Consider the following 15,554-nt stretch of genomic DNA (forward strand, 5'->3'; position numbering starts at 1 on the left):
TTCACAATGAACAGAGTTGACTCCAGTGCTGAAGCTGTGCCCACTCTTCCTCTGTGACAGTAAAACTAATACCCACTGCTGAGCCGGTGATCTGCATATCCCGTGGTTATAATGAAAGTCCCTCATGAAAACGAGGCGGGAAGTGAATGAGTAAACACCTCTCACAGTTCTAGTTCAACACCATAAGAGACCTTTGAAATCTCCTAGCCTCCGCACTACTGTGGTATGCATATCAGTGCCACACCTGATTCCGTGCTTGATCTGAATCTTGTTTTTGGATCGTTTTGAGCAGTAGATGGCATGTGGTGGGGTGGAAGAAATGGACCTGGCACAGAAATGCATGGTTGTAGGAGCATTAAAAGGGGGTGTCTAAGGCAGTGGTATCCTGCAGGGAAAATTCCTAGGAAAAGCTAATCTTGGGGAAACCTTAGGCAGAACTTTTTCTCACCACCTTCATAAAACCCAGCCACAGGAAAGAGCTGTGTTTGGCCCAGTGTGTATGTATGTTCCCTTTCCCAGCTGCACATCCCATTCATCCTCTGTCTACAATTGCGGCACCCCCACAAATCTCTTTTCTCTGATACCACAAAGCTTTTTAATTTACCTGCATCACCACTGCCACTTCGGCAGAATGTCTCTGGTCAGCCGCGAGCAGTGGAGTGGCATTTGGGGCCTGATGCAGCAAGTTCAGTGACCTATGTTATAAAGGAGGCATTTAACTGAACGCATGGTCACTTACAGTAAAATCAGTTCACCACAGGGTTCTGGGGAAGCAGCACCTCTTGTGATAAAGCCAGCATAGTCAGACACTTTATTTCAAGTGTAACCCTTTGTGCTTGGTACTATCCAGCTGTGCTCTGTAGCTCCTTGAAATAAGGTTTAGGTGCACAATTATGATCCTCTTTCCCCAATCTGATAAGTGAGAAGGGCTGTGCTCAAATCCTGTTGTCTGGGTGATCCAAGCGAGCCGTCCGGTGGGGCCCATGCTGCAGTCCACCCTGCAGGGACCAGGAACGCTAGTTGGTTTACCCAAGGGAGGGAATGGGGAGTTGCCTAGAGATGAGGGGAGAGAACACAGTGGGAAAGGAATGCTGCTCTGGCTTATTTACTAGTCTCAGTGAAGCAGAAAGACGAGAGAATTAGACCCATAGATGAGAGGGAGAACAAGGTGGAGATGACAAGGGCCTGTGGCCACTCCCTGCCCTCACTTATGCCTGTGGCACAAGATGTCCCACTGATGTCAGTGGGACTGCATAGGTATATCTCAGGGTAGAATATGGACCATAAGTTTCAGTAACACCTAGACACTCGCCTGCTTTAGGACATGTGACTGTGTCTCGTGGCTCCTCCCTTTGGACGTGGGGCAGGGGTGACAGGCTGCTCTTACATGTGAGGTTTCAGTTTGTCTTTGTCGCATAGATCTCTCTAAACTGTGTCCCAGTAACTCTTTCAACTTATAAACTACAAGCCCTTTGGTAGCTGTGATGCCCCATCTGATCGAAGGAGTTACACAGCTCCCAGCAAAGGGGGTTGTCTCTAGTGCTATAAACAACTCTGTCTCTTTGTGCACCCATACTTGGGTGACTGGTTGATGCAGACAAAAGACAGAGAGATCCTGACCATGATCTGTTTTCTGTCTCCCTTTGAATCCAGCAGCCAGGTGCTGTGTGGGCCTTTTTCTTCCCAGGCACTAGTCTCTCCTGGGACCAGCTTGATGCTCTGCAAGGTCAACCACAAGCTGATTCCTCTTGTAGCTTCTGATCGCGAATCAAGGAGCTGCCTATGTTAACGGTCATCGCCGTTACCGCCTGGGTACATCTTCATGCACTGGGCCCCATTAGGGCACATCTGAACCAGTGCCAAGGATGCTTCTTAAATCAGTTTGCTCCACCTATCCCTTGATGGTCACTTGTCTCCTGAATCCAAGCTTGATGCTGCCTGTCTGTCTGGAGATGGCCGGCCTCTCACGCAGAGTGATTGCATGGCAGGAGCATCAAATAGGGGTTGCCCCCTGAAAACTGGTCTGTAGTTGCACTAGGCCAGGTTCCTTCAAAATACAGGTGTAGGGTATTAAGAAAACACCTGTTTCTAGTAATCAGAGAAAAGGAACAGCTGCCTAATCCAGACTGGTACTCAATTCACCGAGTTGGCCATGACTTGAAAAATCAGGCAAAAACACAGGTGTGGCCTGAATCCCCAGTACAGAGGTGCCCAGGTGGCAGGGGCCTGCTGTACCTGAGCCAGTGAAGCCCAGACTTGTCTATTGAAAATGCTGTCATTGTAAGTGTAAGTGGTTTTTAATTCAGTCTAAGCATAAATCCTGCTGACAAGAGATGCCCAGCAGCGTGATCCTTGCCAATATTGAACAGCTGCTCTCATCTCAGCCTCTGAAATTGAGGGCTTTAAAAATAAATAAATCTAAAGTCTCCCCCTTGAAGCAGAGGCCCAGTCTGTTGACACAGCTGCAGCAGCTTTCTCTAAGAATTGCAAAGGTCTGCTGCTGATCTGGAGCATGGGGAGCAGACTGATGGCAAAGGTTGCTCAAAGATGGGCCAATATGAATGAACTGCAGAAGGCATCTGCAGTGGCTGGGTGTAATCTGTACTGCACTGCTATCTGGAAATCAGCCTTCGCCTCTCCAGCCCAAGGACTGGTTTGTACTCTGACTCTTAATTAGTCACTGCTTTTTCAGCCTATCACAGTTAAAGCCTCCTGTTTAAACTGGCTGTTCCCTACTTGTCAGCCAACTAATCAAGTGATCTTAAATTTAATGTAACTAGTGCCTGACAGGCACCTGGCTGTATTCCTGTCAGTGCTCTTGCTGTCATCCTCTGCAAGAGTTGGCCTCTGCTTAATGGCAAGTTTCTCAAAGCTATTAAAAAAAAAATACATCCCTGTTCGAGAAGCCTGGCCTCGGCCGAGCTGTAGACTTTAATGAATAATTGAATAGGGGTCAGTTTACAGGACTTGCACATGAGGAATGCAGTGAAGTTAGCAGCAGCCAGCGAGGCTTGCGTTTGGCGCAATTTTGCTTGCAGAACTAGCTTGGCATTACTGATTCTGAAATCGCTTCCTTTTTAAATTGTGAATTCAGATAAAAACCGCCTCTGGCTCTTTGTGTTCCAAAGAAATTCCCTTACTCTGCTAGCTATCCATTGGTGCAAATCTGCGATATGTTCCAGCTCAAAAGCCATCCGTCTCTCTCTGTCTCCCTTCATAGCAAGACTCAGAAGAGAGCTATAAAGCAAGGCCCCTCCTTTCAGCCCTTCATCTGCTGTGTTCTCTTGACCTGGTAAGCTTTGCTGGCGCTGCTCTGGCTTTGAGGACAGACTGTGATCGCATTTTCAAAGGGGAACTGACTGTGATCCTAGAGAGTAATTTATAGTAGCATGCAGACTAGGAAGAAACACAACAAAAACGGACCTGCATTTCTCCCAGCAGGGCTAAATAAGCTGTTACTCCCATCTTCACCCTCCATGTGAGGAGATGTTCTGTTGCTTCATCTATAGAGGAGAGGGCTGGGGAATATTCCAAGCAGAAGCTCTGTGGTGAAGCAGAGATCTTTAGGGATAATACTGTTCTACATCTGTGATTCTTTACCACCATCATGCAAAGCATTTGTAAGGTGCGTGAGACAAATGGCAGTTCCAAGTCCTGGAATTCTGAGAACTACAGATCTCATGACGCTAGGACTTTGTAATTCATTATTTTGTGAAGCTAGAGAGAGTTTATAATGTTTAACAGATTTAAAATCTTAGCTTTGAGCCCTGCACGCTTAACTTGACAGAAGATAATTTAGCTTTAGGGCTGGTTTAAACTTAAATCCAAGGTTTTCCCCATGTAGATATTCATGATCTCCGTGAAGTTTGTGTTTTTTGGTTTTTGTTTTTAACAGCTTTACAAGTGTCAACTTTATGCGGGGGCTAAATGTAATTTTACAGAAGCAGTAAAATTCTTCTGTAGCTTCAGGTGAAACTATATAGAATCATTGTTTTTCCTCATTGTTCTGCTGGCTGTCAAAGGCAACACAGATAAATATGGCATAAGCAATGGTGGCTCTTCTGTGCTGCCCCACTGTAGCAAACCCTCAGAAGGAAATGCCAGGCTGGAACTGCTTGTGCTGTGCAAACAGGGTGGTGTTCAAACAGTCTTGAACTTTGTATTAATAGCTCTTCTTGCTATACTAGTAAGCGATGTCTCTGAAGTTGTTTATCAAAGGCTATCTGGCTTAGAAAGGTGGCTAGCCACTTCCTCCTTGCTTCTAGTACAAACCATTAGTCTTTCTGCAGCATGAGAATTGGAGACCACACTGTCAACTGATTAGGATTAAAAAAAAACAAAAAAAAACCCTGCCTCTTGCCATAATGATACTCAAAGGCAAAAAGGTTTTCTTCAGCAGTATCATGAAATCTTTGCTTGTATGGGGCTAGCTCAAACTGCCATATGAACTTGCCATTGAAATTGGAGTGGTCCTGCCTTCAGCCACTCTTTTGGTTTGGATGCTAATGACAGTTGTTACAGTATCCGCACCTTTCCGCAGAGGAATGATGGTCAGATATTTTGTTTTTGAAAAAAAGTATCAGGTGGTGGTGGGTGGGTTTTTTTGTTTTGTTTTTTGTTTGTTTGTTTGTTTTAAATCAGTCTCACCAAAACTCTGGCTCACTGCAGCTTTGGCTAATGAAGAAGGACTCCTGTTCTGTAGAGGGAGCAGTATCTGAAGAGAGCTCTGTTGCATAACTTATTAATCAGTCATGTTAATTACGGTAGTGCTAAGGGCCAACCACAAATGAGGCTCCATTGTACAAGGTACTATTTGAGTAGCAGTCCCTGCCCAGTAAGCGGGGAGGGATAGCTCAGTGGTCTGAGCATTTGCCTGCTAAACCCAGGATTGTGAGTTCAGTCCTTGAGAGGGCCACTTAGGGATCTAGGGCAAAAATCAGTACTTGATCCTGCTAGTGAAGGCAGGGGGCTGGACTCAATGATCTTTCAGGGTCCCTTCCAATTCTAGGAGATAAGTATATTTCCATATATGTATTTTTTTTAACAATACAGTCTAAATGCACAAGGTAGGGGAAGGGGTATAGCACACCCAAGCAGAGTGAACAATGTGAAGATATTGGCAGACATGTTAACTCCCTTACTTTGGACGGTGGGGAGCAGGGAGTTTAGTTAGAAAGAGATCAGCTAAATGGGAAGAACAGAGAAGAGGTCAGGGGCAGGGAAAAGAGAGTAAGATGGTGTAGGTGTGGCATGAGGCAAGGGAGAACAGACGGAGGGAGGGAGGGAGAGAGTTGGAGCAAACAGCCAGTCAGCTCATGGCAGAGAGTCCAGTCAAAACTGCAGGAAGTTCTCTGAATGTTCGAATTCCCTACTTAGGCTGGTCACAGCTGCAATGACCGGCTGGAGTCTCCTGCTTGTTCCCTTTTTAATCCTTTCCCCAAGTGCCTTCTGTTTGGGTGGGTTTTCCTCTGCACAGTTCTGGGTCTGGGGGTGGTTCTGGAGGGATGGATGGCACCAACTGGCCCATATTTCACCCCCTCCTCCCAGTGCAGCAGTCTTTGCTCTGGCGGCTCTTCCTACTAGCTAGAGCAGGAGTCGGAAACCTCTGGCACACAGCATCGGTAGGTTCGGCTGGCCGCGGTTCGCCGTCCCGGGCCAATGGGGGCAGCAGAAAGCGGCATGGGATGTGCTGGCCGTGTCTTCTCGCTGCCCCTATTGGCATGGGATGGCGAACCATGGCCAGTGGGAGCCATGATTGGCCGAATCTGCCGCCGCGGCAGGTAAGCAAATTGGTCCGACCCGCCAGGGTACTTACCCTGGCGAGCCGTGTGCCAGAGGTTGCCGACCCCTGAGCTAGAGTCTCTGGCTGGTTCCTCTGCAGTTCTGCACTGGAAATGACAGTGCTTTCGCTTTGAACTTGGAGTCAGGGGCTACGTCTTCACTACCTGCCGTATCGGCGGGTAGCAATCAATTGCTCGGGGATCGATATATCGTGTCTCATCTAGACGCGATATATTGATCACCAAACGCGCTTATATCGATTCCGGAAATCCACCAACCCGAACGGAGTTGTGGAGTCAACAGGGGGAGCCACAGACATCAATCCCGCACCGTGAGGACGGTGAGTAATTCGATCTTAGATACTTCGACTTCAGCTACGTTATTCACGTAGCTGAAGTTGCGTATCTAAGATTGATTTTTCCCCCGTAGTGTAGACCAGCCCAAAAATAGTAAATCAGCAGTTAGAGGCACATAAAAGGACTCTGTTAAAGAGGCTTTGTGATCTAGTGGTGTCGGTGATTCACTTGGCTGAGGAGAGAAGTGATGCATCAGCTGAAATGCTTTAGCACAGGTTGGCCCAGTTGCTGCATATTTTCAACGTGTTTTTGATTACTCCCTCCTTTCACTTTTTGTAATGCTCATGTTGTCGCACCAGCAGGGCTTTCTTTGCTATTCTGTGTTAAACAGCAGATGGGGGCTGAATGAATATGCTAGGCCTCGAGCGGAGCAATCCCACCCTCTGTAACAGCACTACTGAATGTACAGAGAATTCACACCCTCTTGGGTGCAACTGGTAGAGTTTGCTGTGCAAATGAAGTGCTAGAAAGCAAGTCCCAGTTCCCTTCACCCTGGCAGGGAGAAGGGGAAGGTGAGGGGGGGGAGTTGGTCTGAAACTCTTAAATGGAAACGACACCATTCTTGGTGCACAGGGCAAAATGCCAGCCCCTGTCACTATTCAAAGATCACAGGTGTAGAGCGTAGAGAGAGTCACCTTTTCTTCTCCTATCCCCACCCAAAGTCCTGCATAGTATCCTAGATTAAGCACCCAGACCAGGTGAACATATCTAGCTTCAGTCGCGAAATAGTGGAGGGAATCCCTCCTGGCATCAGTTTGATTTCACAGCATGGCTTTTATAGGCATTAAAGGAAATGACATTGTCATGTCACAGCCAGGCAAGTGTCTGCCAACTTGTCTGCTCTTAGTACAGCTCTGCTATCAGACAGCTCAGCTTTAAGGATTCACAGAATCCAAAAAACAGTAATTTGTATTGTAAGATGCCATTATCTGAACTGATGGAAACAATGCTTCCTTGCTTAATTTCCTGCAATGATTTATTCATACACCTGCTGCGATAGCTCTCCAAACTGCAGGATGGTGGAGGAGGAAGGCTGCCACTGCATGGCTGGTTTGTACACCCCCCTCCTCAAACATGCAACCCATTTAAAAAAAAAAAAAAAAAAAAGCTTTGTTGGGACCACAGAGGCCTTGAGCATCCTACAAGGAAAAATGTGTCTTCTGTGTTGTTGTGGGAGGAGTATGGAATTCCCAGATCCTCATGATGGCAAATAAATTCCACATCCCACGGCCACTCCAGAGGCACTTCACTTAATATTGCAAACAAGTATCAGCTCTATTTGTGGAACTAGTGTTAGATCCTCTTAGGCAGTGAAAAGGAGTCTGTCATTCCGCTACCGAGAGTGTAAAAATAACAAGAACTACGTCATGTCTAGAGTGAGCATAGCATTGATATACATACAGGTTTTTAAGAATTTCTTAATGTTTCTCAACTACAGGAACTAGATTTGCTTTATCAAGCATCCAAGATTGCTGTGCATTTTATTTGGGGGTAAAACTGGAGACATCCATACCTCCTTGCCTTTAATAGAATTTGCAGAAATGTCAGACAAGACAACCAGTTTCCTTTGCACTTTCTCTAGAGACTTCTTGTTCTTTAAAAGTTTCATACTAGGTACTTCCGCATCCACAGACTCTTATGTGAAAAGTGTTTTGGGATACTTTCCACTGTAGCACCTTGTTTCACTAGATGCAAAGCCCTGCTTAGCATGGCCACTGCTCTTCTCTTGACTGCTCTGGAGACAGTCTGGTGTAGCATAAGTCAGCTGTTAACACACAATTTACAAAGAATCTTTGATCATGTATCTTCAGACAGAACTTGCTGTCAGCTGATCTCAGACGGGTAGCTTTCAGTGCCTTGAAAGGATGGAGAGTCACTAGAAATTTGCCGGCTCAAATGCAAAACTCTCTTCTTCCTTTCTGAGGAGCCGAGGCCTGGCAATAAAATGAGCTGCTTTATCTAGTCCAGGGGTAGGCAAGGCGGCACGCGAGCTGATTTTCAGCGGCACTCACGCTGCCCAGGTCCTGGCCACCGGTCTGGGGGGCTCTGCATTTTAATTTAATTTTTAAATGAAGCTTGGTAAACATTTTTAAAAATCTTACTTACTTTACATACAACAATAGTTTAGTTATATATTATAAACTTATAGAAAGAAGCCATCTAAAAACATTAAAATGTATTACTGGCACGCGAAACCTTAAACCAGAGAGACCTAAATGAAGACTCGGCACACCACTTCTGAAAGGTTGCTGATCCCTGATCCTAGTCCATGTGTCCTTGACTCAAATAGAAGGATCCTTGCTAATTCTGTATCAACATTACATTTCCAAGTGACACCTAGAACTCATGGATAATGGAAATTGGATCAATATCAAGAGATAATGTCCTCTGTTAAAACTGGACATTCTAGTATTCTTGCCGTAGTTGCCACATGGTGCATCTGGCCAGGCAGGCAGGGCTGTTCTAAATGTGTAAGGAACTTGTCTTGACCTGGAAATTCTGTCCTGTGATGGCAAGCTGGGCTATATTCTGTTCGCTTTAGCCTCTGGCTAAAGCTGTTACTTAGGCAGTATTGATTTACTGAAGAGGGGGTTTAAGAAAACTATTTCCAAAGATGCTGAATCTAGCTCTGAGCCCATCATAAAATGGGTTCTTTTGGCTGGTTTGTTTATCAGATATGGAAACATTTCTGTTACTTTAAATCTACTTTGAGTGCCACCTGCTGGAGTGAAATATTGGCCTGTTGTAACATTAGGGTCAAATTCTTACCTGGTGGAGGGGTATGTCCCTCAGTTGACTTCAGTAGTGTTTCACCAACTTACACCAGGTATGTATTTGTCCCTTTAACCGCTAATATTAGTATCTGTCAGTTCTATCCCAAGGCAGACTTCAGACTGTATTCCCCTGCAAGGGCTTTTCTGCCTGTTGCTAAAGAGGCTATTGACATCTGCTTGTAGCCTCTGGACTTAGAACTGTCACAGGAAGGGAGTGAACTTTCAGAAAGTACAATCAGCCTTTCATGTAGTGAGATAGTGGGCATTTTCGCAGTCACAAAAATATCCAACTTTCCACTGGCAAACCAGCTCAGTGAGGGAGGACGACGGCCCCAGCACCAGGCACAGAGGCTGAAATTGGGATGTATTTTGGCCTGCTTTCCTAGGCTTCACTTGCAGCCCCGATCAAAGAGACACACATCATTCTAGCTGCTCTGGCAGAAGGTCATTTGAACTGCACTGGCAGAAAAGCCCTTCCAGGGGAATGAAGTCTGGTTTCCTCTTTAATTTTTACTATTAATGCCATGGCCTTTTTTTGTTTTGTTTGTGAGGAGAAATACTTCCATGAGGAACACTGCCTGAAAGCCCTAACATACTGGGCCAAAGGACCTCTGGTGCACAATTCCGCTGAGTTCTGTGGTGTTACCAGGGGATTAACTTGGCATACTGACTTCAAGCAGAAACTTCAGGGTGTGCTTTTTGATATGGACTGTGTAGAACAGGACTGTTTCCATCTAAACATTGCTGCTTCCAGCCTCTTGCAAACTAACACAATTTTTTTTTTAATAGTACAACTGTAGAGTAACTTTGTCCTTTTCTGGGATGCTAAGTTCATCACCGCTACAATTCAACTGAATTCAATGGAGTGAGATCAGGGATGCTTTTGACTCAGTAACAGGTTTTCATACAGATCACATGCACATCGCATTTTAATTACTATAACATTGTCACATCACTTGTTTGCTGTAAAGTCATAGCCTAAGAAGCCTGTATTACTAACACTTGCGGAAAGATGACAGTAAACCAGATTCTGACCTGGTATAAATCCAGAGTAAATGAACTCTCATTCATTGGCTCTGTTGGTGTAAATGAGATTGAAATGTGGTCCCCTCTCCCTTAAGGAAAGAGAGCTTCTTGCTGTTGCATGTAGACTTTGCTGTAAGATTCATGCATATTTTTCTTCAGATTCTGTCATCTGAATATTCCTACTCTTTTTAAAAAGGGGAAGGAGGGCAGAGGTCAAGTGAAATGAAAAATGTAAAATCTGCTGCAGTAGCATTCCCACTGTAAAAAATCCTTCCCTACTGTACTTGCAAACATTGGTGCTTTACCTGAGTTAATCCCAAGAATCCACCCCCTCTTTATTATCCATCTGTCAGGAAGTTCTGGTTGCCAGTGCTCCAGCACCTCTCCTTATACACACAGTTTATTGGCATCGTATGCTAGTTATATCTCCAAAACCACCCTGCATGCATGCAACGCCCTCCCTGGCCCCAGGAGCTTGTTCTTGCACATGGAGGTGTGTGCCTCCTGAACTGTACCTCTGGTTTAAAGAACCAGGGGATGGAGCTGTAGCAAGAACTTAAATTAGAACAGAGTGCTGCTGTGATGTTGAAATCATATTAGAGGGACATGGTGGGTAAGCTAATATCGTTTATTGGACCAGCTTTTGTTGGTGAGAGAAACAAGCTTTTGAGCTACACAGAGCTGCTCTTTAGATCTGGGAAAAGTTCTTCGAGGTGACAGCAAAATGCAAGGTGGAACAGATTGTTCAGCATAACTAGTTAGCACATATTGTTAGGGACCATTCAAGGTAGAGTGGCTCATTAACACCTCTGCATTCATAGGACAAAAAGAGGGGGTTGGTAGGTTACAGATTGTTGTAATAAGCCATAAATCCAGTGTCTCTGTTCAACACAAAGAATGAGGAGTACTTCATCAGATGCAGGAAGTGGAAAACACAGTAAGCAAGTATAAATATACAGCCCATGAAAAGATGGGAGTTGCCTTACCAAGTAAGGGGTCCGTGCTAATGAGGTCAATTCAGATAGGGTGGAGGTGCCCCATTCCCAACAGTTGACAAGAAGAGGTGAATATCAACAGAGGGTATTTGTGTTTTTCATCTTTTTCCAGTTTGAGTTCATTCCAGAGCTTAGTGATTTGTTTTGGTTTTGTGCACATAATTGTTGTTGAGACATTTAGTGCATTGGATGAGGTGCACCACATGTTGTGATAGGTTTGTGTAGGATCCATGGATCTTGAAAGGTGTGCTGTGGCGGGTGTTGATCATGGTAGCAGTGGAGATGTGTCTGCAGGTTTTGCGCCTGTTATTCTGGCAGGGTGTGGAGCCGCTTTGAGTTGGGGTGTCCTGGTCTGTGGGGAGCTTGCTTCTGATGATGAGGTTGGGGGTTGTTCTGAAGGCCAGAAATGGGGGCTCAGGAAAGATTTATTTCAGGATGGGCGTCTCCATCAAGTATGGATTGTAGTTGTTTGATGGCCCATATGGATTCCAGTGTGGGGTAGTAGGTAACAACTAGAGGTGTGCAGTTAGAGGGGGTTTTATTTCCGTATTGAAGGAGGTTCTCTTGGGGCATTTGGGTGGCCTGTTCCAAGATGCGATCTACTTCTTTGATGGAGTGTCCTTTTTTTTTTTTTTTAAGTGTGCTAAGGTGTATATCCCAGACTTCCTCCTCTGAGTGTATTCTGTGGTATTTGAGTGCCTAACTGTAGATATCAGATTTCTTGGTGTTCGGGGTGATTACTGGCTCTATTAAGGTAGGTGTGGTGATCCTTGTGTTTCTAGTGTATGATTGTCTCTGTGGTTCAATTGTTGATGTTGATCATGATGTCCAGGAAGCTGATGCTACTGTGGGAGTGTTCAGAGAGTTTTAATGGTGATGGTTGATGAAGTTGTAGTGAAAATCTTTGAGGGGGTTTAAGCCATCTGTCCAGAGGATGGAAATATCATTGATGTACCCCAGGTATATCATTGATTTCATGGTGAATTTGTCCAGAAATTCTTCTGAGGGGGCAATATGATAGAGGTCTATAAAATCATGACTGATGTGGAGAAAGTAAATCAGAAAGTGTTATTCACTCCTTCTCATAACACAAGAATTAGGGGGTCACCAAATGAAATTAATAGACAGCAGGTTTAAAACAAACAAAAGGAAGTGTTTTTTTCACACAACACAGTCAACTTTGTGGAACTCCTCGCCAGAGGATGTTGTGAAGGACAAGACTATAACAGAGTTCAAAAAAGAACTAGATAATTCATGGAGGATAGGTCTGTTGATGGATATTAGCCAGGCTGGGCAGGGATGGTGTCCCCAGCCTCTGTTTGCCAGAAGCTGGGAATGGGCACAGGGGATGGATCACTTGATGATCACCTGTTCTGTTCATTCCCTCTGAAGCACCTGGCATTGGCCACTGTTGGCAGACAGGACACTGAGCTAGATGGACCAATGATCCGAACCAGTATGGCCTTTATGTTCAAGGAGGCCCATGAAGAAGTTGGCATGTTGCGGAACCATCCTAGTACCCAAAGCTGGTCCTGTGGTTTTGACAAAGTGTTTGTTGTTGACTATAAAATTGTTATGGGTGAGGATGAAATTAATGAGTTTGGCAATTTGTGTTTCCGGTAGATATCTGAGAGTTGCCCATTGTCTTGTAAATGGGGTGACCAGACAGCAAGTGTTGAAAATCAGGATGGGGTGGGGGGGTAATAGCGTATATAAGAGAGAAACCCAGAAATCTGGACTGTCTCTATAAAATTGGGACATCTGGTCACCCTACTTGTAAATATTTGAGGCAATCAGCAATGTCATCATTATGAGAGATGTTGGTGTAAGTGGCTTCCATGGCGGTGAAGATGGTGTTCCGAAGGAGGTTGTTAATCATATCGCATACAGTTTAGGAGAACATTTGAGTGACAAATCCAGATACTGCAGGCTCTTATAAATGCCCTCTAGGGAATAAGTAAAACCTTTGAGCTTTGTTGATGGGGTGATCAGACACATGCATGTTGAGAGACATTTCTTTTCCCTTCACAATAAGAAGTTCTAATCTACTTTTGTATTCATCTGGACTTTCTTTTTAACATTCTATGCAACTGAATTCTTTTTTTCCCATCCATGAAGTACGTGGGAGAGTTTTTCTGCCTAGATGACTTCATCTGTTTGTTCTTTGCTTAATCAGAAATACTCTCGTAAAGAGCCAATATCTGAACTAAAGCACAGTAAAAGCTATCTCATAACTACCCACTGTGTGAGGCAGGAAGAGTCCCCTCCACTTGGGGTGATCCACAGTAGGAGAAACGGAGGGGTCGTTTTTAATCATGTGATAACACGTGGTAAAATTCTAGTGTGGACGAAGAAGTTGTGTGAAAACTAGAGTGTTAAGAGACTCAGGTAAACACTAGAGGGGAGCATAGGACTTACTTTGGCCAGTGAATGTGTGAAAACAATTGCCTTGTCCACAATAGGATTTCTGTGACTGTGGGGCTCAGGCTGTATGGACAGCCCAGCCCAGCAGTGAATTAATGCCCTAATTCCTCCCTCTGTGGAGGGCATGCATGAAAACCAGGACTTATTAAACTTCTGGCTTCTCCTATAGAGTGCCTTTCTGCTAGGAGGCCCAGGACTGGTGTGGCAGAGTTCTGTGCAAGTGTTAATCTCGTGGTGCCTGCCTGCAGTTCCATGGCTCTGCTGCTGACCTTTCTTTGAACTCTCTTCCCTGTTCCCCAAATTTCAAAAAAATAAAACCTGCTGTTGCTGTGGGCAGTACTTAGAATTGCTGCTTCCTCCTACCTCACTAATGGTTTCTCTATCAAGAGCTAACACCCCTTGTTGCAAAAATTGTCTTTTTAGTCCAGTTCTTTTTCTGATTTTAAATAATTCTCTAGCCTGATCCTGCAGACTGGGTGTCAGTTGATCAGTGTACATGGCCATCTTCCACTCTTAAATATTTTTTTTTTAATTTCCTTGATCATAAATTGGAACTGTTTCCACAAATCACGTGCAGGCTGTAACGAATGCGTGGTTTATCTAAAGTGTGGAATCATGCTCTGAAATTACTATTTGGGGCTTAGAGGAGTAAAACGTGGGTTGGTCTGCCGCTGTATCGTCATAGTAGCATATTTGTTCTTTCCTGTAGGAAACATGCAGAGGTTTATTAGAAGAACCATCAACCTCAGCTTTATTTAAAACAACTCTTCAGGAAGCGCTGCTTGCTGGTCACTTCCTCTTGCCACCTGCTAATTTGAAGTTTATCACATGAGCATAATTCTGTCTTTACTCTTACTGGGAACTGCTTCAAACTCCTTCCTAGTGCCAGAGATGTTCCAGAGTCCTAGGCCTGAATGCACTTGAGTTCCTGTTGCTCCCAGTGAAAAGGCTGCGCGTCTAGGGCTCTTAAAAACTGCAGCACCTGAATAAAGGCACTGTCTACACTCAGTGCCCAGGCTGCACATTACAATTCTCTTTCCCAACAGCTACCGCAAACCTTCAGCTGCGCATTGTCTGGCTTGCGGCATTACCCACCGCCGGAATGTGTCTTCTCTGGTGAGGGGCGAGAATCCCACTTTCAGAGCATACTGAAATGACAGCCGCTGGCTCTCTTCAAACAGCAGCTTTTTCACACTATCAGTTTCCTGTTTATGAAACATGGATCCTTCCTTGCTCTCTTGCTGTAACTGATGCTCTGTTGCCAGCACGCTACAGGATGTAAGCAGATCTCAACAGCAGACAAAGACAGTTCCAGTTATTCTGATTAAAATTAGAGCAAGCATGGTGTCTCTCTTTCATCAGTTTATGAAGGTGATGTTAGAATCATTATCTACTGACGAAATCTAATTTGCAGTAACTTTAAACTGAGTGCTGTGGACTGTCGTCTTTACTACTAGTTATGGATAGTTCTGGGCCATGTGTTCTAACTTCAGTCTCGCAGTTTGATGTGCCTTAAATAGTACTTGTAGAATTATACTTGAATTGCCAAATGCTGGTGGTAATTAACATCTGCCTTCACTAAAAGCAGGCTCCCATTATTTAATCAAATTAAAGCAGTGGGAAAGGCATGTTGCACTTTCAGGCAACACACTTGTCCTCTCTTGCTACCAGTTCTATCTGGACAGGAACACTTGATCATAGTTAATATTTCTGATCAGTCATTAGGTTTAGAACAATTAGGCTTGTTTCCTGCTAGTACAAATAATGAAATCCCTGTCCAAAATTTAGAAACTGCCATCTACAAGAAAAGGGAGAAGGGCAGCCGTGCTTGTCTCCTCTGTCTGTTACCAGGGAGAAATAATACATGCAATTGTCCTTGAATTGAGATGCCAGCAACCTCTCTGCTGCCCTGGTAGAAGGGAGAAGCAAACTGCCCTCTTGCTAGCCTTGTGTATGAAAGGAATTAATAACTAATGCACAAGGTAGCAAATTGTTTCATCAGACATCTTCAAACCGGGTACCCATAATCTGCATTTGGGCCCTCTCAGCAACCCCTCAAGAGCTGCCTTACCCACTAGTGTGAGATTTGGGTGCTCAGACATGGACTTTAGCCTGAGTTCAATTTGTTCTTGGCACTAGGTGTCTTCACCACCATGGAGTTGGGTGTACCTCACTAGAAGTCAAACTGGTGCTGTCTT

At 44.7% G+C, this 15,554-nt stretch overlaps 1 protein-coding gene across 1 annotated transcript in view; it reads left to right on the forward strand.

Moving 5' to 3' along the window:
- Positions 1–15,554, forward strand: part of RPS6KA1 (ribosomal protein S6 kinase A1) — a 71,136-nt gene that overhangs the window by 20,094 nt on the left and 35,488 nt on the right. The gene's annotated exons all lie outside the window — the stretch shown is intronic.

This window comes from Gopherus flavomarginatus, chromosome 22 (assembly GCF_025201925.1).
Source record: "Gopherus flavomarginatus isolate rGopFla2 chromosome 22, rGopFla2.mat.asm, whole genome shotgun sequence".
Taxonomy (NCBI): Eukaryota; Metazoa; Chordata; order Testudines; family Testudinidae; genus Gopherus; species Gopherus flavomarginatus.